General features: G+C 41.1%; 1 protein-coding gene and 1 pseudogene across 2 annotated transcripts in view; both read left to right on the forward strand.

Annotated features, from left to right (window-relative positions):
• Positions 1-24,824, forward strand: part of LOC306641932 (uncharacterized protein) — a gene marked incomplete at its 5' end in the record, with an annotated part of 79,954 nt that overhangs the window by 38,077 nt on the left and 17,053 nt on the right. The window lies entirely within an intron of this gene.
• Positions 744-24,210, forward strand: LOC306641040 (soluble calcium-activated nucleotidase 1-like; annotated as a pseudogene). The gene is made up of 5 exons (XR_013766837.1): positions 744-1,106; positions 1,746-1,819; positions 15,864-15,974; positions 17,489-17,640; positions 19,709-24,210. The product of XR_013766837.1 is annotated as a soluble calcium-activated nucleotidase 1-like (transcript).

The raw sequence follows: 24,824 nt of genomic DNA on the forward strand, positions 1-24,824 counted from the left end.
TAATTTTTTTCTACACATCTGCTTCTCTTATGAAATTCTTCTCATGAGGAAAACTGCTTTCAGCAAAATCCACACCATTCTATTGATAAGTCTATTACAGGCCTTAGTATACGGTCAAAATAATGTTATTAGTTACGTGTCAATTCCATTTTGAACATATTAACGTCTTTGCTGTCAGAATTCAAGCATTTGAATATATTCAGGTCCCAAAGTATCTAACTCATGCACCTTCAATTTTGTTTTGAAATATCCATTTACTTCGAGTTTCTTCAGGAACAAGGATCACAGTAACTTGTCCTGTGGGAGCTGCAGAGCATTTGCGTGAAGGGCTGGGACTGCTTGGCATTGGGAAAGGGGGACTGAGCTTGAAGGGTGCTATCTTCTGAGTTCTCTCTTGGGGAAGGCGGGGTTGGGGTCGGCTCTGGCGCTGTCATCACCTCTAGATGTCACCACTGCTCCCCGAAAGCTCTATCTAAGCAGCAGTCCAGCACCGAGGCTCCAGACGCTGTACCCGCGGTGATGACATCCCTACTGCAGGCCTAGCAGCGCTCAGCCATTTCGATGCCCAACGGGGTAGTGCACACCCGCCCGGGCCAAGTGCTGCCCACACCCGCCTCGTCTCACCACAGGATCCGGGCCGAGAGCCTGGCAGGAGCGCAGGACCGCCCCGCCCGAGGAACGCAGCCGGGGGCGGGACCTCGCGGGCCGCGTGCCCGCCACGCACGCCGCGGGGGGCGGGGCCCTGGCGCGCGGGAAGTGCTGCGGGGCGGGCGGTCGGCCTAGCCGCTTCGCTTCGTGGCCCTGTCGGTGGCCGGCTACTCGCCCACCTTCAAGAGGCCGCGGAGACAGTGCGGCTCCGACGGAAAAGGTCCCGGAGCCAAGAAGCCGCCGCCTCCCGGTCTCCAGAGCTGCAGAGCCGACGCCTCGCTGCGCCGCCCTGGCGGCCGTGTTGCCCCGCCGGCCCCTCTCGGCCGCCGGCGGCAGAGTGGGCGGTCCGACCGCGGCCGCAGGAACCCCTTCGCCCGCCTGCCACAAGCGGGCCTGCCTGGGTCGCCATGGACGCCCGGGACGGGCTGCCCCGCGGCCAGCAGGCGGCGCCGGGCTCGGTGAGTGTCTTCGTGCCTGCCGGGCGAAGGGCTTTCGTCCTTCATGGCGGGGCCAGCTGCGAGTTAGGGATGGAAAGTTAGGGCTCGGGGCAGGGAAATGGGCGCGAAGCGTTCCTGTCGCCGCGGCCTGAGGGAGCCCCGAGCCCTGGGGACGGCTGCTCCTGAAGGGCGGGGTTTGCCGAGGCTGCCCGGCTGCGGCTGTGCTGCCGCTGTGCGCCGCCTCAGCTCGGGAGACGTGACTGCAGGTCTGCGCGGACGTCCCTCCGCGGAAGGCATCCCGAGGGCAGCGTGGACGGACAAAGCCCCGACCGCCTTCCCAAAGCTGCGCGGAGTGGAGGAGTGTTGAGGATAAATCTGTTCAGGACTTCACGAGCATTTTTCTTGCCTTTTGGGACTTTCGGCTTAAGGTTTGTATGGTCAGTTACTAAATGCGCAAACTGACCTTTTCCCCTCTTAGTTTGATATTAAAGTTCATACCCAAAGTGAAAAACTGCTAGGATTGATTTGGGTGTGTATTAATTTGTGTGCACTGGCATTTACCGAGAAGGTAGGTTTGCCAGGTGAGCCTGTCTACACATTTAAAGCAAACTTCAGCATCATTTACGTTTTGAAAGGACAATTTTCTTAACCTCTTTTTAGATACTAATCAAGAAAATGATTTGCCATGGAAAGAGACGTCATCTGAAAGAACATCAGTTACTGAACTACCCCAGGTAATACTTTTGAATATCATTAGCATGTGTATTCCCTGTGCTTCTCAGAAGCATTTTCCTTGAAAAATAGTTTTGCAGAGAAGCTTGAAAGTTATTATCTTTATCAGAGTTGAATAGATGGCGTCAGCCAAAATAAGGACTTGGTGTGTTTACAGTAAGAATTGCTGTAATGGTCACCAGCCCGAAAGTAGGCATAGTAGATGAGAGTTGTTGGTTGCCCTTTACCCTCATCATTTTTTTTAAAACACACTTCTCTTTGAGCGTTCACTCAGAGGAACTCCTCCATACTAAGGTATTTTTTCAACTGATCGTTTATTAAATCTTCAAAACAAATCCTCCAGTTACCTCCACAAGTTGTGGCATCAGCACTAAACCTTGCTGTCCACTTCCCCCAACAAACACCTACAAGTACTTCTGTTGTGATCTTTTGGTAAACGTATGCTTGTTCCTGATGGGAACAGGGCTATCAAATGCCACCAGGCTCAATCTCCCCTCTTTTGCCTAAGAATACCTTGCCTAAAAGAATTCTTGTAATGTGAATAATATTGACTTGAAAAGGCAGATTTTTGAGATCAGAAAATGTATCTTAATATGACCTTTAAGGGCCCCTGAAGTTACCTGCAGGAAGAGCAGCTTAGCCCAAGTTCCAGGTACTTTTTCAGACATTGGGAAGATTTCTCACTTTGATAGCAGCATCCTGTAGTACTATATAAAGTGTTAGTTCTTTTAGTAAAACCTAAAAAGTGACAATATGCTCCATTCCAACAACATTTTTGCCTCTTAGAGGAAACTCCTATGAATAGATTAATTAGCTCCTTCCAGAATTATTCAGTATGTGGTATATTTTTAATGATATTTAGTATACAGTTCATATAATTTTGCTATTCAGAGACTGTGACTATGTTACTAAATCTTTAGATTGAAGGGTTTTTCTTTAACTCTGATTTTTTCATTATTTTCTTTTTTCTTTTAAAAGGCTTTTACACTTATCATTCTCTGAACCGGATAGTCTGTCCTCAGAAAATATTGAGTTACTTGTGGACTGGAGTATTAAAACCCGACTCCTTGTCACCTCTTCTCAACCCTTTACCTGGGCAGATCATTTGAAAGTGCAGGAAGAGGCTCAGGTCTTGTCCAGCATTGTGAGCAACAGAAGTTACTTTGCCTCAAAGTAATAAAGGTAATTCTGAAGTAAATAACTGTTTTAAAGTAGCAGATTAAAGTATAAAATGCTTCTGTAAAATATTAGAGAGATTTCTTTCCATTAAGTTTTTCTTCTAATATCTGAAGACACAAAGCATTGGGGAATTTTTGTTTCTTCCAAATGGTGCTTTCCTACACATTTTTGATAGATTGTGTAACAGCCCTTTAAATTTAGAGACCTGTCCTGAGAGTTAGGCAGTGGTGCAGGCAGGAAGTGTTGCAACAGTTGTAGATGGACATAATCCCTTTGTTTTATTTATTTGTTTCATGTGGTGCTGAGGATGGAACCCAGGGCCTCCCACATGCTAAGTGAGCACTTTGCCACAAAGCCACCACCCCAGCCCCAAATCATTCTTTTCTAAAGCTTCTTCTTTTTTTTTTTTTTTTAAACCTCTCATTTTATTTCTAGGTTTGCAATTTACTCAGTACAGTTACCTTTAAACATACATTGAATATACACAGACAGGATATCAAATAAATGAAAGATTCTTGCTTTTAATGTATGGCATTTAAATACTCCTTTATTGCACTATTATAAAACTGTTTTATAGAATACTAAAAAGTAAGGGGCTGTTTAAAAAATGTTAATCCTATAATTAATAGTCAGAGGCATACGCTTTCCCCCAGCACAAGGCACTGATATTCTAAATCTGTCACTCTGAACTTTACAGTAGGAGACAGCCATTGCTGCATGCAGCCATATAAAACGAAGGAAGAATATATGCTCTTATGTTTCCCCTGGTGTGATGCAGGATCATTATGATAAAGTAGGCAACAAGCTTTAGCTAATATGAATTAAGACAGCATATGTTGAGGAAAAAAGGAATATATTCAGTCAAATTAATTCTATAAGTCAGTATTATTAGGTGATTGGATAATGGAGGATTTGATAAAGCAAAACATATGATGTAGTGCTCAGTAAAATAGGAAATATGTGTCTGGTTGACCCATTACTGAGTCTTGTAAACCACTACCCCCCCATGCAAATCCTCTTTGCATTACTGTATCTGGTGCCATTTTAGTTAAGTCCTATACTTTAATTTACACCTCCATTTTGCTGTGAAACATCAAAGTTGTTAAAATAAATACTTTAACATTCTCTCACAGGCTAAGAAATTAACTGGAAGCAAAAAGGAACAAGCCTTGTGAAGAAAAAATCAATTTCCAACACATTTTTACATCTAGATATCTGTGCAATTACATTTTTTTTCCCCCCAGAAAGTCATGTTCTTTCATCAGTTGTGTCTAGATTTTCTGAAATTCAGGTGCTTTTTCTTCTTTCTTTTTTCTTTTCTTTCTTTTTTTGGTGCAGTTTGGGGATTGGACTCAGGGCCTTTCACATGCTAGGCAAGTACCTGCCACGAGCTGCAGCCTCAGCCCTTGAAATTCAAGTACTTGAAATTCAAGCCCTTAAATCTACTTTTTACATTTCCCTCTAACTAAAACCATTAAGGAAAGATACTATCCCTCAAACACTCTTCTTTTTGGAGTCACCTAATGTGTTTTCAGTTTAATTTTAAATGGGTCTTATTACTTCTTTATTAATGATGTATTAGATCAACACTAATTTCTGTTTTCTGATTTTAGAAATTTTATGTTTTATTTTTTTTTGCCAATTTATTTTTTTTATTTTTTTTTTTAATTTTATTGTAAACAAATGGGATACATGTTGCCTCTCTGTTTGTACATGGCGCAAAGGCATACCATTTGTGTAATCATAAATCCACATACAATAATGTTGTTTGATTCATTCTGTTATTTTTTCCCCTTCCCCCCCCCCCCCCCCACCCCTCTTTACCCTCTATACAGTACTTTCTTCCTCCATACTTGCCCCCCTCCCTAACCCTAACTCTAACCCTAACACTAACCCTTCCCTCCCCCCCATTATGTGTCATCCTCCACTTATTAGCGATATCATTCGTCCCTTGTCTTTTTGAGATTGGCTTATCTCACTTAGCATGATATTCTCCAATTTCATCCATTTGCCTGCAAATGCCATAATTTTGTCATTCTTTATGGCTGAGTAATATTCCATTGTGTATATATACCACAGTTTCTTTATCCACTCGTCAATTGAAGGGCATCTAGGTTGGTTCCATAGTCTGGCTATTGTGAATTGAGCAGCTATGAACATTGATGTGGCTGTATCTCTGTAGTATGCTGATTTTAGATCCTTTGGGTATAGGCCAAGGAGTGGGATAGCTGGGTCAAATGGAGGGTCCATTCCAAGTTTTCTAAGGAATCTCCACACTGCTTTCCAGAGTGGCTGCACTAATTTGCAGCCCCACCAGCAATGTATGAGTGTACCTTTCTCCCCACATCCTCGCCAACACCTGTTGCTTGTATTTTTGATAATCGCCATTCTAATTGGGGTGAGATGGAATCTTAGGGTGGTTTTGATTTGCATTTCTCTTATTACTAGAGATGTTGAACATTTTTTCATATGTTTATTGATTGCTTGTACATGTTCTTCTGTGAAGTGTCTGTTCATTTCCTTAGCCCATTTGTCGATTGGATTATTTGTATTCTTGGTGTAGAGTTTTTTGAGTTCTTTATAGATTCTGGAGATTAGTGCTCTATCTGAAGTATGATTGGCAAAGATATTCTCCCACTCTGTAGGCTCTTTCTTCACATTACTGATAGTTTCCTTTGCTGAGAGAAAGCTTTTAGTTTGAATCTATCCCAGTTATTGATTCTTGCTTTTATTTCTTGTGCTATGGGAGTCCTGTTGAGGAAGTCTGGTCCTAGGCCGACATGTTGAAGATCGGGACCTACTTTTTCTTCTATAATCTGCAGAGTCTCTGGTCTGATTCCAAGGTCCTTAATCCATTTTGAGTTGAGTTTTGTGCAGGGTGAGAGATATGGGTTTAGTTTCATTCTGTTGCATATGGATTTCCAATTCTCCCAGCACCATTTGTTGAAGAGGCTATCTTTTCTCCATTGCATATTTTTGGCGCCTTTGTCTAGTATTAGAAAGTTGTATTTATTTGGGTTTCTGTCCGTGTCCTCTATTCTGTACCATTGATCTACCTGTCTGTTTTGGTACCAGTACCATGCCGTCTTTGTTACTATTGCTTTGTAATAAAGTTGAAGTTCGGGTATTGCGATACCCCCTGCTTCATTTTTTCCTGCGAAGGATTGCTTTAGCTATTCTGGGTTTCTTATTCTTCCAGATGAATTTCATGATTGCTTGCTCTATTTCTGTAAGGTACGTCATTGAGATTTTAATTGGGATTGCATTGAATCTGTATAGCACTTTTGGTAGTATGGCCATTTTGACAATATTAATTCGGCCTATCCAAGAACATGGGAGATCTTTCCATCTTCTAAGGTTTTCTTCGATTTCTTTCTTTAGTGTTCTGTAGTTCTCATTGTAGAGGTCTTTCACCTCTTTTGTGAGATTGATTCTCAAGTATTTTATTTTTTTCGATGCTATGGTGAATGGGGTAGTTTTCATAATTTCTCTTTCTGAGGATTCCTCACTTATGTATAAAAATGCATTGGATTTATGAGCATTGATCTTGTAACCTGCCACTTTACTGAATTCACTTATGAGTTCTAACAGTTTTCTGGTGGAATTTCCTGGTTCCTCTAAGTATATAATCATATCATCCGCAAATAGGGATAGTTTGAGTTCTTCTTTTCCTATTCGTATTCCTTTAATTTCCTTGGTCTGTCTAATTGCTCTGGCTAGAGTCTCAAGAACGATATTGAATAGGAGTGGTGAAAGAGGGCATCCCTGTCTTGTTCCAGTTTTTAGGGGGAATGCTTTCAGTTTTTCACCGTTTAGAATGATATTAGCCATGGGCTTAGCATAGATGGCCTTTACAATGTTAAGGAATGTTCCCACTATCCCTATTTTTTCTAGTGTTTTGAGCATGAAGGGGTGTTGTATTTTATCAAATGCTTTTTCTGCATCTATTGAAATAATCATGTGGTTCTTGACTTTAAGTCTATTGATATGGTGAATTACATTTATTGATTTCCGGATGTTGAACCAACCTTGCATCCCTGGGATAAAACCCACTTGATCGTGGTGCACTATCTTTTTAATATATTTTTGTATGCGATTTGCTAAAATTTTATTGAGAATTTTGCAGTCAATGTTCATTAATGATATCGGTCTGAAATTTTCTTTCCTCGATTTATCTCTGTCTGGCTTGGGTATCAGGGTAATATTGGTTTCATAGAATGAGTTTGGGAGGGTACCCTCCTCTTCTATTTCATGGAATACTTTGAGAAGTTTGGAATGAGCTCTTCTTTAAAGATTTTGTAGAACTCGGCTGAGAACCCGTCTGGTCCTGGACTTTTCTTGTTGGTAGGCTTTGATGACCTCTTCTACTTCATTACTTGAAATTGATCTATTTAAATTTTGTATGTCCTCCTCGTTCAATTTAGGCAATTCATATGTCTCTAGAAACCTGTTGATGTCTTCGAAATTTTCTATTTGGTTAGAATATAGATTTTCAAAATAGCTTCTAATTATGTTTTGTATTTCAATTGTGTCTGTTGTGATATTTCCTTGTTCATTCCGAATTTTGGTGATTTGGGTTTCTCTCGTCTTCTCTTTGTTAGAGTGGCTAAGGGTTTATCAATTTGTTTATTTTCTCAAAGAACCAACTATTTATTTTGTCAATTTTTTGTATAGTTTCTTTTGTTTCAATTTCGTTGATTTCAGCTCTGAGTTTAACTATTTCCTGTCTTCTACTACTTTTGGTGTTGGTCTGTTCTTTTTCTAGGGCTTTGAGCTGAAGTGTTAGGTTGTTTATTTGTTGATTTTTACTTCTTTTATTGAATGCGCTCCATGAAATAAATTTTCCTCTAAGTACTGCTTTCATAGTGTCCCAAAGATTTTGATATGATGTTTCTTTGTTCTCATTTACCTCTAGGAATTTTTTAATTTCCTTCCTAATATCTTCTGTTATCCATTCATCATGTAATAGCATATTGTTTAATCTCCAGGTGTTGGAGTAGCTTCTGTTTTTTACTCTTTCATTTATTTCTAACTTCAAACCATTATGATCTGATAGAATACAAGGTAGTGTCTCTATCTTCTTGTATTTGCTAACATTAGCTTTGTGGCATAATATATGGTCTATTTTAGAGAAGGATCCATGTGCTGCTGAGAAGAAAGTGTATTCGCTCTTGGTTGGATGGTATATTCTATAAATGTCGGTTAAGTCTAAATTATTGATTGTGTTATTGAGATCTATGGTTTCTTTGTTCAATTTTTGTTTGGAAGGTCTGTCCAGTGGTGAGAGAGGCGTGTTAAAATCACCTAGTATTATTGTGTTATGGTCTATTTGGTTTCTGAAATTGAGAAGGATTTGTTTGACATACATGGATGAGCCACTGTTTGGGGCATAGATGTTTATGATTGTTATGTCTTGCTGATTTATGGTTCCCTTAAGCAGTATGTAATGTCCTTCTTTATCCCTTTTGACTAGTTTTGACTTGAAGTCCACCTTATCTGTAATGAGGATGGATACCCCAGCTTTTTGCTGAGTCCATGTGTATGATATGTTTTCCCCCATCCTTTCACCTTTAGTCTATGTGTATCTCTTTCTACGAGGTGAGTCTCTTGCAGGCAACATATTGTTGGATCTTTCTTTTTGATCCAATCTGCCAGTCTATGTCTTTTGATTGATGAGTTCAGGCCATTAATATTCAGGGTTATTATTGAGATATGATTAGTATTCCCGGTCATTGGTTCATTTTATTTATTTATTTATTTATTTATTTATTTATTTTGAGACGACTTGGTTCTTCCTTTATTTGACAATTCCTTTAGGATGGTTCCTCCCATTGCTGATTTGTTTCTTTGTTTTTCATCTCTTCCTCATGGAATATTTTGCTGAGAATGTTCTGTAATGCTGGCTTTCTTTTGTAAATTCTTTTAGCTTTTGTTTATCATGGAAGGATTTTATTTCATTGTCAAATTTGAAGGTAAGTTTTGCTGGGTATAAGATTCTTGGTTGGCATCCATTTTCTTTCAGGGCTTGAAAAATGTTGTTCCAGGCCCTTCTAGCTTTTAGGGTCTGGATTGAAAAATCTGCTGATATCCGTATTGGTTTCCCCCTGAATGTAATTTGATTCCTCTCTCTTGCGGCCTTTAAAATTCTGTCTTTATTTTGTATGTTGGGCATTTTCATTATAATGTGCCTTGGTGTGGGTCTGTTGTAATTTTGTATATTTGGAGTCCTATAAGCCTCTTGTACTTGATCTTCCATTTCATTCTTCAGATTTGGGAAATTTTCTGATAGTATTTCATTGAATAGATTGTTCATTCCTTTGGTCTGTTTCTCTAAGCCTTCCTCAATTCCAGTAATTCTCAAATTTGGCCTCTTCATGATATCCCATAGTTCTTGGAGATTCTGTTCATGATTTCTTAATCTTCTCTGTTTGTTCAACTTTGTTTTCAAGGTTAAATATTTTATCTTCAATGTCTGATGTTCTGTCTTCCAGGTGTTCTATTCTATTGGTTATGCTTTCTGTGGAGTTCTTAATTTGGTTTATTGTTTCCTTCATTTCAAGGATTTCTGTTTGGTTTTTTTTCCATATCTCTAACTCTTTATTGAAGTGATCTTTTGCTTCCTGTATTTGCTCTTTTAACTGTCGATTGGTGCGATCATTCAGTGCCTGCATTTGCTCTTGCATCTCGTCATTTGCTTCCCTGAGCATTTTAATTATGTACATTCTGAACTCCCTTTCTGTCATTTCTTCTGCCATGCTGTCGTTGGGTTTCATTGATGTAACATCTAGATTTGTTTGCAGCATTTTCTTTCCTTGTTTTCTCATATTGTTCAGGTATCAGTTGACCGCTGTGATATTGCAGATTTCCTCTATTGTCTTATAATATCCCTGAAGATTTCTAGTATATCCCCTCTTAGTCTTCAGTAGCCTGAAGTCTTGGAGGAAGTTGATAATGCAGTGCTCCACAAGGGAGCTGACTCCCTAGGGGTGGTGGCCTTCTGGTGGGGTATATTCCCTGCTAGTGGGCAGAGGTACCTTCACTTGCTGATGAATGGTCATCCAGAAGGGAAGTAGGTTGTGGGCTGATGCAAGACCAGTTTGGGCCTGTGTCTCTGATTTTACGGTCCTTTTGGGAGAACCTCACCCAACAGGGAGGAGTCACCCGGTGGGGAGGTCTCACTGGTCGGTTTTCCTCCCAGAGGTTCCGTTCAATTCACAACTACTGCCTGGGCTGGGCAGCCTTCTTCTGCAATGATCCCAGGGACCCGGACCTACCTCCTGGGCCTGGAAGCCTCACCCTTCACAAACGAATCTCCTTCGGCTGCCTCTCCTCAGAGAAGCTGCCTGCAGTCCTGGAGCCTTCGCTCCGCCCCTCAGTTTGTCTGTGGGGCCCTTCCACCAAGAAGCCGTCTAGGACCCTGCTCTGCACTTTTCGCCTGGCTATGCGGCCCCTCCTCTGAGCAGCCACCTGGAGCCCCTTACAATCGCTCCGAGTCCCAGTGACCCGCCACTCGCCTTTTCCTCCGGCAGCCACCTGTTGTTCCGTGCGGTCGCTCTAAGACCAAGTGACCCACCACGCACCACTTTCTCCCCCAGGCAGTTACCCAGAGATCTGGTGCGTCACGAGTCCCAAGAACTCACTGTGCACCTTCTTGTCCCGACTGCCTCCCGTAGCCCTGGTGCAGTCACTTCGAGCCCAAGCACCCCGCCGCGCTCCTCCTCCTTCTCCAGACAACCCCCCTATGTTCAGGAGCGGATGCTCGGGGACCAAACCACTCACCACGCTGTTCCACCGGATAGCCGCCCAGAGCCCTGGCGCAGCTGTTCCAATTCCAAGCGACGTGCCGAGCCCGTATTTCTCCTTCTCCTCTGGGCAGCCCCCTGTGTTCAGGGGTGGTCACGTTCAGTCCAAACAGCTCACCAAGCACCTTCTCCTTTGGGCAGCCTCCCAGAGCGCGGGTGGGTTGCGCCGAGTCCAAGCGCTGTGGTGAACAGCCACCTCTCCAATGCTCCCAGCTGTGTGCGATCACTGCTCCGGCAGGGGGAGGGGCGCCTCGCCGGCAGTTCTACTTTGCAAAGATCCCTGCTTTCGGGGCTACCGCCCTGTCCGGGGGCTACCGCCCTGTCCGCCTGCCCAGTGGGAAACACTCACCCAGCTGCTTTGAGTTGGTCCCAAGTCTCTCAATATCTCCTTTTCTTGAGTCCTGAGTCCACGCTGCTCCTCCGGATAGCCGCCCGGAGCCCTGGCGCAGCTGATCCAATTCCAAGCGACGTGCCGAGCCCGTATTTCTCCTTCTCCTCTGGGCAGCCCCCTCTTCAATGCTCCCAGCTGTCTGCGATCACTGCTCCGGCGGGGGGAGGGGCGCCTCGCCGGCTGTTCTAGTTTGCAAAGATCCCTGCTTTTGGGGCTACCGCCCCATCCAGGACTCCTGCCCCGTCCAGGACGCCTGCCCAGTGGGAGATTCTCGCCCGGCTGCTTTGAGTTGGTCCCAAGGCTCTCTATATCTCCTCTTCTTGAGTCCTGAGTCCTGGAGCAACACGAAACGCAGCCACCCTCTAGTCCGCCGTCTTGAATCCCCCTCTAAAGCTTCTTTAGGGAAAAAAAAAAAAAAAAAAAAAAGGAAATGAAAAGCAATTGACTTAGTTATAAGAGCAAATGGATTTCACTGATTTTTTTCTCATAGGATATGGTGTTTTTAAATATGCACTCACGTTGCTACCCCGGTAATAGTCTATTGTAAATTTAGAGTTCTAGACTGGTTCTAGAGAAATATAGCTTCATTACTTTAAAGCATCTCATTAACTGAAATTAGATGAAACAGGATTACTTAACACTTGCCATATCTTTTTCAGTAAATTAGGATGAATTGTCATATCCATTATCAGTGTTCACTGACTACTTCTGAAAGTGTTTTTATGGGGTACAGGGATTAAATGTAGCATACTGCTCTCTACACAAACATATTTCTACCACTTATGATAAAAAAGTTTTTGTTAAGGGTAGTAGAGACAGGAGAACATTGCCATCTATGTTATTTGTGTGTTCCTTCTGATATATGTTTTCATTTTGCTGCATATGAATTTCCAGTTTTGCCAGAACCGTTTGTTGAAGAGGCTATCTTTTCTCCATTGTATGTTTTTGGCACCTTTTGTCTAGTATGAGATGACTGTACTTATGTGGGTTTGTCTCTGTGTCTTCTATTCTGTACTATTGGTCTACCTGCCTATTTTGGTGCCAGTACCATGCCGTTTTTGTTACTATGGCTTTGTAGTCTGGTATTGTTTCACTATTCCTGCTAAGGATTGCTTTGGCTATCCTGCTAAGGATTGCTTTGGCTATTCATTTTTACAAATGAATTTCACTATTGGTTTCTCTATTTCTATGAAGGTCATTGGGATTTTAATTGGAATTGACTTGAATCTGTACAGTGCTTTTGGTAGTATGTCCATTTGGACAATATTAATTCTGCCAATCCAAGAACATGGGAGATCTTTCCATCTTCTAAGGTTTTCATTAATTTCTTTCTTTAGTGTTCTGTAGTTTTCATTGTAGAGGTCTGTTACCTCTTTTGTTAGATTGATTCCCAACTATCTTATTTTTTTGTGTGTGTGTGGCCTCTAATTTAAGATCCTCTTGGACCCAATTTTGATATGAACATTAAAGAAAAGCAAATATTTAGATACTATAGCACACTTATTTCTCTGTAGCTATGCATAAATGAGTCTGTATGTAAACCCATTAAAAATATGTAAGTGTAACCCAGGTATAGGGAAATGTATATGAATTTACATAACTCTGTATGTGCTTAGAAAAGATGGTTGACCACATTCTACACATGGACATAAGAAACCCCATCACTTTTTCTGTTTGTGTGTTATACTCTCAGCTCTTTAGGATGCTTTCTATTGTGGTTTGAATCTGAAATAGATAAAGCATTAGGCAATGCAGTAATGTTCAGATGTGAAAAATTGGATTATGCAAGCTCAGAACTCATCAGTGGATTAATTTATTTGATAGATTAATCACTCAAATGGGTGGCAGGTAGGACTGGTAGGCAGGGTGGAAGGTAGGACACAGCTGGAAGAAGTAGGTCACTGTTGTGGCCTTGGAAGCCGTATCTAGCCCTGGTCCCTTTCTCTTCCTCTCTTCCTGCTTCCTGGCTGTCATAAGCTGAGCATCTTTCTTCCTCCACACCCTTGCACCATTATGTTCTACCTCAGGCCCACAGCAAAGGATTTTGCTAACCATAGACTACGACCTCTGAAACTGTGAGAATAGTTTTCCTCTTGTAAGTTGTTCTTGTCAAGTGTTTTGCTCAAGTGATGAAAAGATGACATGCTTGCCTAATAACTATGGGGTGACTTGTTGCTTCCCATGTGCACACACAGTTCTTCACATTTCATTTCCTGTATTACCGTATCGCTCTTACCCCTTTAATTTTCTCAGCTGTGTGCATTACCATTTTCACTTCCTTGCATTTACATGGACACCAACCACTGCAGTCTGTTGTGTGTTAGTCCCTGCTCTTCCACTGAAATTTCTCTTAATGAGATCCAAGAGATTGTTCCCTTGCCTTTCTAACCCCACCTCTTGTGACATTTGACCTTCCTGACATTTATCTCCATGATCTCATGCATGCCTTGTGACATGACTCTATTTGTTCAACATGTACCTTCCTAGGCCCTCCTTATTTTCCTCATTGTATTAATATCTCAGTGCCTCAAGAGATCAAAGACATGTTTCTGTTGCACTTCAGATTGTGTTTCTCGTTCTTGTATCCCTACAACCGGGACAGCTTCTCTGAAATTTGTGGCATAGGGAAAAAGAGAGTTCAACAAAGAACAAATATGTTCCTAAAGCTTTTGCCACTTTGTTCCATTGGCCAATGCAAGTGATATACCCAAGTCTGACTCCCATATTGTAGGGATATAACATACTCCTCCCAGGAGTGTTGGAAAAGCAGATACTGGTGATTAATACTACCATATCCAGTCTCCTTTTGCTCACCTGCTACATGTTGGTGGTTTCTTCCTTGACCTTGACTTCCTATTTCATAAAGCATAAAACACAGCGTGTGTGTGTGTGTGTGTGTTTAATAACCAGGATCCAAAATCCTCCTGGAAGCTGAAGATTCCAAAATCTCTATGAACAATTTTAATCTCTTTCTGAATAAGTCACTTTGTCTAAGAGTACTTTCTTCTGAATTTGGCAATTTCTGGAATAATTACCATTTGGCCATGTGGAAAAGTAAGGAAGATTGATGAGGCTGAACTAGTGGCAGGCAAGAGAGGAATTGGGAGGTTCCAAGGAAACAAACAAATTCATCAGTTTGGCAGGATAACTTTCTAAGTGGAAATTATATTTTTATATTTAGTCTTATTTGTAAAATTATAATAATAATGCCTACTTTTGTAGGGTGTTCATGAGGATTAAATGAATTTGTGTATATAAATACTGGAATGATCACTGGCTTACAGGGTTTGATTATACTCTTATATAGGCTATTTCAACCTCTGAATCATCAGAATCATATTCTGTAAATTGTTGACTACACATTTAGGGGAAAATATAATATAATAGATAATTATTATTATAAGGGAAAATTTATTATCTTAAGGGAAAGAGAGTAAGTGATTAAATGAAATCACTGATTTTTTTTTTTTTCGCCTTGGAGTTTTCACATTGAAAATGTACTTAGGCATTATCTAATCTTACTATCTTTGTCTTCAGATGAGGAAAACAAGATCAGGAAAAGTGTAGCCACCTGCAAAGCCCATAGCTAGATGGGGGGGTAAGCCAGTTCTAGCACTCAGTGCTTACAGTGTTCCACCCATATACATTTCTCAGAGACCATATTGCCATTCTTTACATAAATCATAAATTCACAGGCAGAGATTCAAGCCACTGCCATCTAATCATAGCGTAGGTTTTCTTCTGGAGATACTCCATCTCTGGAATTTGACATGTCTCATTGTGTTACTTCAAATGGTGTCATGTGCTGGAGAGTTTGTACTGTATTAAAAGAGGCCAAGATCTTGTGGCAGGATTTGGTGTATTGGTTTGATTTGGAAAATTACACATAACTTTCTAGTGCCCCACAAATTAGAGTTACTATAATTTAGTTCCTAAGACAGCTGTATAAAATCAAATTATATTGCATTGCTATTGCTGTAGCTATCCTTAAAAATACTCCTTTTTTAAAAGAAAACCGTATCAATATATGGAAAACTCAGAAATAGTCTTATGCAGCCAAATTTTCTGTTTGTTATAAACAGAAAAGAATGTCTTGAATGTAATAAGTTGTTTGGGCAAATCTGTTTTCATCTCCTGTAACTGACTGTCAGTTATATCCATGTCTATTATGAACAGCATATAATTTAAGAGCAGTGGTTTGTGAAGAATGAGGCAAACGCCAAGGTTGGGAGGGAAGCCCAAGTTATCCTGTTAACCAAATATGTCTTAAAATACTTTTAATTTTTCAAGAACCTTCTAATCTTCACATATTTGACTTTGCAGTGCTGCAAAATCAAACTAATTTATTTGACTTAAAATATACACTTCATAAGGAAAAAAGGAGTTTACTTAGGAATTTTGTGGTGAGAAGATTTCAGAGAAATCTATCAGAATCCAAGACCAATAATTCAGATCCAATAACTGAATTAATCAAAGGCTAAAATGGAAACTTAGATAGCAGAAGGAAATTTTATTGAGATGTTAACATTTACTTTCTGTTCATTCTGATAAAATTTTCAAAGTCCATAAAATTAAGAATAAAAGGTCTTTGTACTTTTTTTTTTAAATTTTGACATTTCCATTCCAAGAAAACTTTCAGTCTTTTTTTATTCTTTGTCTCTGTTGCATTTATAGGGCTTAGAAACATTTCTTGGAGACAAGTCTTCCATCTTCCTAAGCAGGCACAGGAAGATTAGATACAGTGTGTGAGAATGGAAAACAGGAAGGGCTTTGCAAGGATGAGAGGTAAGAGCAGAAGAAAGATGTGACATTTTCCAAGGTCACAAAAAGAACAGGTATCTGCAGTTTTTTCAAAGGGTTGGAGAACTGTTTCCATGCTATACTACTTTTATGTGCTGGTCCTCAGGGTCATGGCTGCATGCATGAGGGATCTAGAAAGGTGTTTTCAAGGTACCCAACACTAAGCTTTAGCAAAATTTCCAGTGGTCAGTGCTAGACAGGATTAGCAGAAGTTCTGAGCCTGCAGACTTGGACAAGAGACACAGTTGGTAGTGATCCTATGCCCTAAAGATCATGTGGTCCTTTTTATGTGTTCTGTTCTGTCTTACACAATTGGGTTCAGTCAGTCAATCAAACATCTTCAAAATAGGGAAGGAACCCCCAAAGTGACTGGGATTGAAATCCCCACCAGCCTAAGCTGGATTTGGAATTAAGTTCCCACCCAGTTTAAAGAGCATGTATAAAGAAGGACAGATGTTTGCAAAATGAATGACACTCCCCTAATACATGCATAGCACTAATAAGTTTAATTCTTTAAATTATATTTATGATGAGTTTGGGGGTTAATTAGTAATGGATTCCTAGAAAAATAACTAAAAACAAAATATGTTGAAAGTTAATTAAGAATGTTGAAAATATTGATCTATCTTGTTTTATTTTAATATTTTATTGGATTTATTAAATTATAGATTCAATAGAATGGGTTTCACCATTTCAAGTGTATAGTTCAATGAGATTTTTTTAAACCTTTATTTTATATATTTATTTATATGTGGTTCTTAGGATAAAACCCAGTGCATCACACGTCCTAGGTGTTAGGTTCTTAGGCCAAAGTAATTCCATTTTGAAAATCAGCAGCTACCTACCCAGGTACGACCTTCTCATTAGGTCTGCCCCCAAAGAGTCCCTAACTATGGAAACCACAACGAAGAGGCCAAACAACAGTCACAGGACCAGATAGGTTATTTTTTAACTACTTCATTGTACATGACTGTATAGTTAAGTTGTTTTTTTTTTTTTTTGTTTTTTTGTTTTTTTCAGCAGGCTGCTGTGCCTTGCAGAAGGGCAGCGTGGCAGATATTCTCTGTCAATAAACCTTTGATTGAAAATAGAGCTGTGTTTCTCGTGCATATTTGTATCAGCTACCCTAACACTAGGCAAGTGTCATACCACTGAGCTACAATCCCAGCCCTAGTTCAATGAGTTTTGATGAAAAGATAACCACCACTACAATTAAGATATACATTTTGATTAGCCCCCCAAATTTCTTCCTGCCCTTTTGTGTTTAGTCAGTCTGTTTACCCCAACCCTTTGTAACCTTGGATCTGCTGCCCATCACAAAGCAAGTCCTTTTTCTAGCATTTCATATGAAAGGAAACATACAATATGTAACTTATATGAGCACAATGCTTTCAAGATTTTTTTTGTACATTTTATCAGTAGTTCTATGAAGAGTTGTGAAGGATTTTGAATCTCACACCACTTGCATACCAACAAGTGAACCTGCCACCATTTCACAGATTTCAGCAGAAGACACGAGTCTGCTGGGTCAGCGATGGACATTATTGCTCATGATACAGCCAAGAGCATGGAATTCATCATGTTCTCGCTTGTTCCCACTGCCTTCTGAGTCCCTCAGAGGAATGTGAGTTATGTCTGCCAGTGTGAAAAGGTACTGTTAGTGATACTGCCAAGCTTTAACTATGTAGTAAGACGGTGTTTTTATTGTGAGGAAATCAAGAGCGCCACGATACATTTCTGCTTCCCTGGGCTTCTTTTTTCATGCAGACATCTTAGAAAAAAGAGTCTGAGTCTACAGGAAGTGTAGAAATCAAGTTCATTCCTTTTTATTGTTGTATGGTATTCCATTATATGGATTCACCACTGCAACTTATTTATCCATTTGCCAGTCAGTGAACATTCTGGTTGCTTCCAGGTTTTGGCTAACAAAGCTACCTTAATTATTTGTGTAGGTTTATTTGAACGGACATATTTCCTTTATCTTGGTGAACATCCAGTTGTGGGATTGCTTGGTCACATAGCAAGTATATGTTTAACTTCTTAATAAAGTGTCAAAGTAGTTTGCAAAGTGGCTACCATCTACCATTTTACACTGACAAAAAGTATTCAAATTTCAGTTGTTTCAGTTTTATGCCTGTACACATATAAGCGGTTTTCTTATTGTGGTTTTAATTGTCTTTTATTTAAGAACTGATGATGTCGAGTATCTTTTCATGTTTTAATTACCAGTTTGTACCATCTTTGGTTAAGTTTCTCTTTCAAATTCTTTTTGAAGAATTAAATTAAAAAAAAAATGCTGAATTCTAAGTATTGACAGAGACTCTCTCCTTCAATAGGCTTTAGACATATTCCTTTAAATACTTTTTCCCCTACGCCTTGTCCTTAGGCCCTGTTTTTTGCCTGCCCCATCCGGTTGTAGCAGTAAAACTGCTAAGGGAATTTAGAGAGAATACTCCTGCTTGATGCATTGTCAAACTTTTCCTCCCCACCTTTGATGTCTAAACCCTTGGTCTGCCTTCAGCAAGAATCCTGTTAAGTCCATTAGAAAGAATCCTCCTATTCTTGATGTCTCCTCTTAGTAATTTTCCATCCAATGACGGTCACTCTGCTCATTGACTGCAAATCTCCACCTATCTTTTTTGTGTTTGGAGTTGAATATCTCTTCTCATTATGATAGTTCTGACATCTATTGCAGTGGGCTTGAATACAGTTTTCCTTACTGTATTAACAGGTGTCAGAATAACTTTTTTAAACAATTTTCTTTATATAATATGAATGAAAGTCCAATATCAGATGCATATTTTTGGAAATATTTTCTCCAGGTCTATCGCTTGCATTTTCATTTTCTTAGCATTGGTTTCTGGAGCGTAAAACATTTTATTATAAAGTCCAATTTATGGATATTTTCTTACATAGTTCAAGATTTTTTGTGTCCGTTGAGAAATATTTACCTAATTTGAGTTCACAAAGATTTTTCTCCTGTTTTCTTAAAGAAATTTTGTAATTTTGATTCCTACATTTAGGTTTATAATCAAATTTTATATAGGATTTTATATTTATTTGTGGCCTAATTTTTATATGTGGTGTGAAGTGATATTTGAGATTCTTTCCTCTCCTCTTTATTCTTTTCTCTTTATTTACATAGGTATCTATTTCTTCCAGTGGTATTCAATGTAACATTTTTTTCCCCATTGAAGCACTTTAAAACGTGTCAAATAACAATTAAGTATGGTCTGTTTCTGGACTCTTTTTTTTGCTCCATTAATCTACATGTTTATCTTGATTTTACTATTACACTGTCATGATTACTGTTGTATTCTGGTTTTAAAAGTCATTCAGCATTGGTATTTCTCACTTTTTTTCAGCCACTTTAGGTTCAATGAGTTGCCATAAAAAATTAAAAACAGCTTCTCATATTTCCTTCTGATATTACGATTGCAGTTGTATTGGATCAATTTTAAAGACATCTTTGCAGTATTGTGCTAATATTTTTGAAATCATATTGATACTGAGTCCTTTGTCATACATGTTAAAATACATAAGGAAATTAGAAGAAAATGAATTAAAATTCCAGAAAAGAAACTGAACACAACTTTCTGTTTTTAGTTTTTATTAATCTTTGAATTGTGATACAATGCTATATATTCACCATGTATTCACTAACCATTTACAAGGCTATATATTCACTAACCATTTCTCTCTTACTCTGGACACACAAGATGACTACGATTACAGGTGTCCCTTGAGGTGTGATCATATGACCCATTCTGCCTATTGAAATATGAGTACAGTAGTCTCTACTTGAAACCACTTTCTGTAGTTTGGGGTGGAAGAAGACGCCCACCAACTTGGACACACTCACCTAGGAAATGCTATAGAGGTAATAGAGACACATCTACCTTATTTAAGCCAATACATTTTGTATCTCTGATATAGCAGCAAAGTAATTAACTTAATAAATATATTATACATAAAGAAGGGGCAGTATTTTATTTGTTTTTGTAACCCCATTATGACTTAGCCCAGTGGTTTATATTGAATAAGCTTTCAATGGCTATTTAAAGTCAATATTGAATAAATGAATTTCATATATGTATGTTAGCCTTGAGAGAAATATTTTTAATTTTTATTTTGTTTTAAAGATATATTGCCCAGGCTGGCCTTGAACTCCAGGGCTCAAACAATTCTCCTGGCTCAGCCTCCCAACCATTTGGGACTACAAATATGCATCAGTGTACCCAGTTCTGAGATAAATATTTTAAGACTTAAAATTCCATATAACTTTTATTTTTTAAGTGGTATCAAATTAAATATGTCCTACTAGTGTGGTGTTGACACATTATAATGTTTCTAAAATTGAAGTTGATAATATAAAAAGTGCAAAAAGGGAATCATTTATAAAGGTAGTTTATAAAAACAAATAAGTAATGCTTTATTTCTTTTTAGTTTTCTTATTATAGAATCATAAAATAATGCAATTAAAGGTGAATTGTAGATCAACCATTTCAACATTTGGTATCCAAATGTATACTTTTTCCTTCCAGGAAAAATTATCAACTCCCAAGTAAGCTAAAACATAGCTATAGAAATTAACTGGATACATATGTTTCATGTAAATTAATCAATAGAATCATATTTAAAAGTTCAGATTTGTTCCAATAGGGAAAAAAATTGATTCCTTAATGAGCATATCTGCTCAAGATAATTTATAAATCCATCCTGCATTCCTTTGAAAAATTAGCAGTGAGAAATAATAGAATTATATTTTAAAATGCATTGTAATTAAATGTCACTGTAATTAACATAAAGAACTACTTCAAATGTTTTACAGCAGAGAGATCAATTTCATATTTTTCATAAATATGATTTTGAAATGTGCTGCTGCTCATGGCTAAATTACTACTTTAATGTCATTCTTTCTGATATCAAAGCTTTGGAGAAAAGATACAGGTGTGAGCGGGGCACAGTGGTGCAGCCTGTAATCCCTGCGGCTGGGGAGGCTGAGACAGGAGGATTGCGAGTTCAAAGCTAGCCTCAGCAATGGTGAAGTGCTCAGCAACTTAGTGAGACCCTGTCTCTAAATAAAATACGAAATGAGGCTGGGGATGTGGCCCCCCGCCCATCCAGCCTTGTGCAGTGAGGTGGCCACCCAGAGGCATGGGAGCCAGGCCCGCAGCCGGTTCCGCCTGGTGCTGTCTGATGCCCATCCAGGCCGCTGACCACCTGGAATGGAATGAGCCGATGAACTCCCTCTGACTAAGTGGGGGGAGGGGACTTCCTGTGCTGGTGTCCCTGACCAAGGCTGCCGACATCCCCCTCCCCCACCTTCTGCCCCCATGGGGGGGTGATCCTGACATCCTTCATGGGTGCTGCCCTCTTCTGGCTGCTGTACTCCCACCGCTCGGCCCCAGGCAGGTCCCTTGCTCACAATGCACACAACTGGAGACTTGGCCAGATGCCTACTGTCCACTACAATGACACCTACCTCTTGTTGGCACCCCCCCCCCCCCCAGGACACCAGGCAGGCTTAGGTACTGAATTGTCATTGCTGGACCTGGATATAGAATCCAAGGCCCAGAAGGAAAACACCTGATTCCGTTACCTGAAGGGCTATCTGACCCCGTCAGACAGCAGGGACAACATGACCTTGGAGTGGGACAAAGACCATGGGGTCCTGGAGTCCCACCTGGCAGAAAAGGGACGGGGCATGGAGCTCTCTGATCTGGTCATCTTTAATGGGAAACTTTACTGCGTGGACGACCGCACGGGGGTCATCTACCAGATTGAAGGCACTGAGACTGTGCCCTGGGTGTTTCTGTCTGATGGCGATGGGACTGTGGAGAAAGGCTTCAAAGCCCAGTGGCTGGCAGTGAAGGATGAGCACCTGTATGTAGGCGGCCTGGGCAAGGAGTGGACCACCACCAACAGGGAGATGATGCAGGAAAACCCCGAGTGGGTGAAGGTGGTGGGCCACAGGGGCAGCGTGGACCACGAGGACTGGGTGTCCACCTACAACGCTCTCAGGGCCGCTGCTGAGATCTGACCGCCAGGCTACCTCATTCGTGAATCTGCCTGCTGGGGTGACACCCTGCAGCGCTGGTTCTTTCTGCCGAGCAGGGCCTTCCACAAGCGATGCAGCGAGAATGAGGATGAGCACAGGGCACCAACCTCCTCCTGAGCGTGGCCCGGGACTTCGGGGACATCTCCGTCAGCCGCGTCGGGGAGGTGGTCCCCACACAAAGCTTCTCACCCTTCAATTTCATCCCCAACACCGATGACCGATCGTTGTGGCCCTCAGGTCTGAAGAGGATAGGAGAATATCGCCTGCTACATCATGGCCTTCACACTTGATGGGCGTGTCCTCCTCCCAGAGACCAAGATTGGAAGTGTGAAGTATGAAGGAATAGGGTTCCTATGGATTAAAACGCTCCTGACACCAAGCAAGGCAAAGAAGTGGCCTCGGGTTCTGTAAAACCTGAGGACGGCACTTCTGTCTTCTTCTCTTTGTTACCATGAGGTGTGTGCCTGGCTTAGGGGTCTCCAGAGCAGGGGGTTCAGTCCCGGGTCTGGAGCAGTCCTAGTGGTGTGAATAGCAGGGAGGCCTCCCCAGCCATGGCCAGGTCCCTGCTCTGCACTGCCCACTGCAGTGTCTCCGGGATCAGCCACCCTCTTTTCCATCTGACCTCCCTTTCTTGCCTTTGCCTGTGTTTTCTGTGTAATCAGTGCTTCAGGAGCACCTAGGGTAGGTTAAGCAGGTGTGCTGTCCTGGAAACCACGGTGAGCATGAGGTGGGCCTGCTCATAAGGAGCTCCCAGCTACCCCTCATCTTCCTCTCAAACCCTGGGTATTCATTCTGTGCGCCCCACAGACCCCTGGGAAGCCATCGTTTACACTGCAGGACGCAGGGAGCACAGTAGCCTCTGAGGACACCTTCCTACTGCTGATTGGCACCCTGCAAGGTTGCTCACAGCCATCCCCACAGCCAAGGACCCTACTTCCTCCCTTCAGGAATGTTTTGTGGCTGTGTAGCACTGTGACATTTTAAAATTATTAACATTTGTACTAAAGCAGTTTCCTATCTTATCAAACAGAATTGCCAAATCTCATCCCACAGAGCAAAGTCACAGTGAATAAACTTACTGCCAGCAGCAGGAGATTTTTCACTACCAGCCACAGGCAGCAAAGCCAGCTTGCAGTGCTGACTGAGTCCTGGCTCAAGGCTGTTTCCTCACAGCTCTGAGAAAGCTCCCTGCCCTTCAGGACTCTCACAGATGACTTGAATGTTTCATTCCCTGACCCAGGAGGCGCCTAGGTTCTGGCAGGCTAACAGCAGACCCTCGACCAGGCTGCTTTGTCCTGGAGATTTCCTGCCACTTCTGGGTTTCTCCACGGCCTTCCTTTTCCTCCCTGGGGGAGTTTTGCAGCCTCTTCTCGATGGAAGTTTCACACAGACCTTGGTTCTTCCTTGGTCCCTGTTTTTTCTTCTCAGTGCTCTGGGGGTGTTGGGGACAGGTTAGGCAGGACTAAGTCAGAAAGGGATGAGTCCATTCATCATGCCATTCCCCACCTGGCTGCCTCACCCTGTGACATGCCCCAAAGCAGCACAGAGGCTCCATGGTGGGTGGGAGGGACTCCTGACTGCCCCTGGCCCTGTGCTGACCCTCACAGACTTCTTCTACTTGGAAACTGGGACAGCCACCAGGCAGGGCTCTGGTGAGACCATCTGGCTCAGGTTGGTTCTCTTGCTGTAGGAGAAGCAACCAAGTAAAGACACATGACTGAATGTGCTGTTCTCCAGAGCTGGGCTTCCATGGGTAAAATAGAGTTCCAGCAACCCCAGCCTCTTCTGCCTTTGCCTGGAGACCCTCATAAGCATCAATGCCATTAGAGCTGTTATTTAAGACATAAAATCAGAAATCTTTTATCTTAGGAAAACAATTCATTTCTTCCATGGGTGTTGTTTAAATATTTTGATTGATTAGCATTCCTTTAGTTTAATAAACTGTAAATGTTATGTCTGCATTGCACTTACATTTACATCTTAAACTACTCACCATTTAGGATAATGAAAAATCACTTATGGTCACTTACATAACTGGCATGTAAATTTAATGTAGTTAACCATCACTACAATATTACATGGAATTATTAAAATGGCATTTCAATGTACTGAAATTGTTGTCCTAATGTGAATTTTAAGTAAAGTAAGTTAAATACATTCTCCAAATAATTTCTTCAAAACAGACTTATGAGTTATTTGAAGCAGAATTTCAACAAATAACACTTATTTGCTCTACAATAAAAACTAGAATGACATTTAGACTGACATCTAGAATTGAAAATGGAAACTTCCTCTCTGCCTACCTTAGGGATTGCATTTTTCTTCATATTTTATTTTTCCGTGAGGGATTCAGCCAGTTTTCCTGACTTGGAGTCACAGGGACTTGGAAAACTATTGTATAATGCAATAAATCACAGTGAAAAGGATTTGCTGGAGGATCTTCCTCTATTTGCCTTTGCTTCTACTTGTCCCTTGGATGGATAGTTGGAAGGGATGGGAGCGGAGACAAGCCAGAAAGAGAGCAATAAGGTCAAGGTGAAAACAGTCATCCCTCGTCTTCCAAGGCAGTGCTGCTCTTGAACTGGCTGTGAGGGACAGATTGTCCTGGGGGGAGAACACGCCACCTGGAACTGACAAAAGGGATTAAGAGCGATGATGGGTGGCTGCTGACTCTCAGAATGTCGCCTGTATATCTTTGTACAACCAGATGCTTTCTTGGACACATCAGATTAATTCCAGGCCCAAGGAGCAAAAGAATCCTAGAACAGTCAGGA

Source organism: Sciurus vulgaris (assembly GCF_902686455.1).
Source record: "Sciurus vulgaris genome assembly, chromosome: 12".
Lineage (NCBI taxonomy): Eukaryota > Metazoa > Chordata > Mammalia > Rodentia > Sciuridae > Sciurus > Sciurus vulgaris.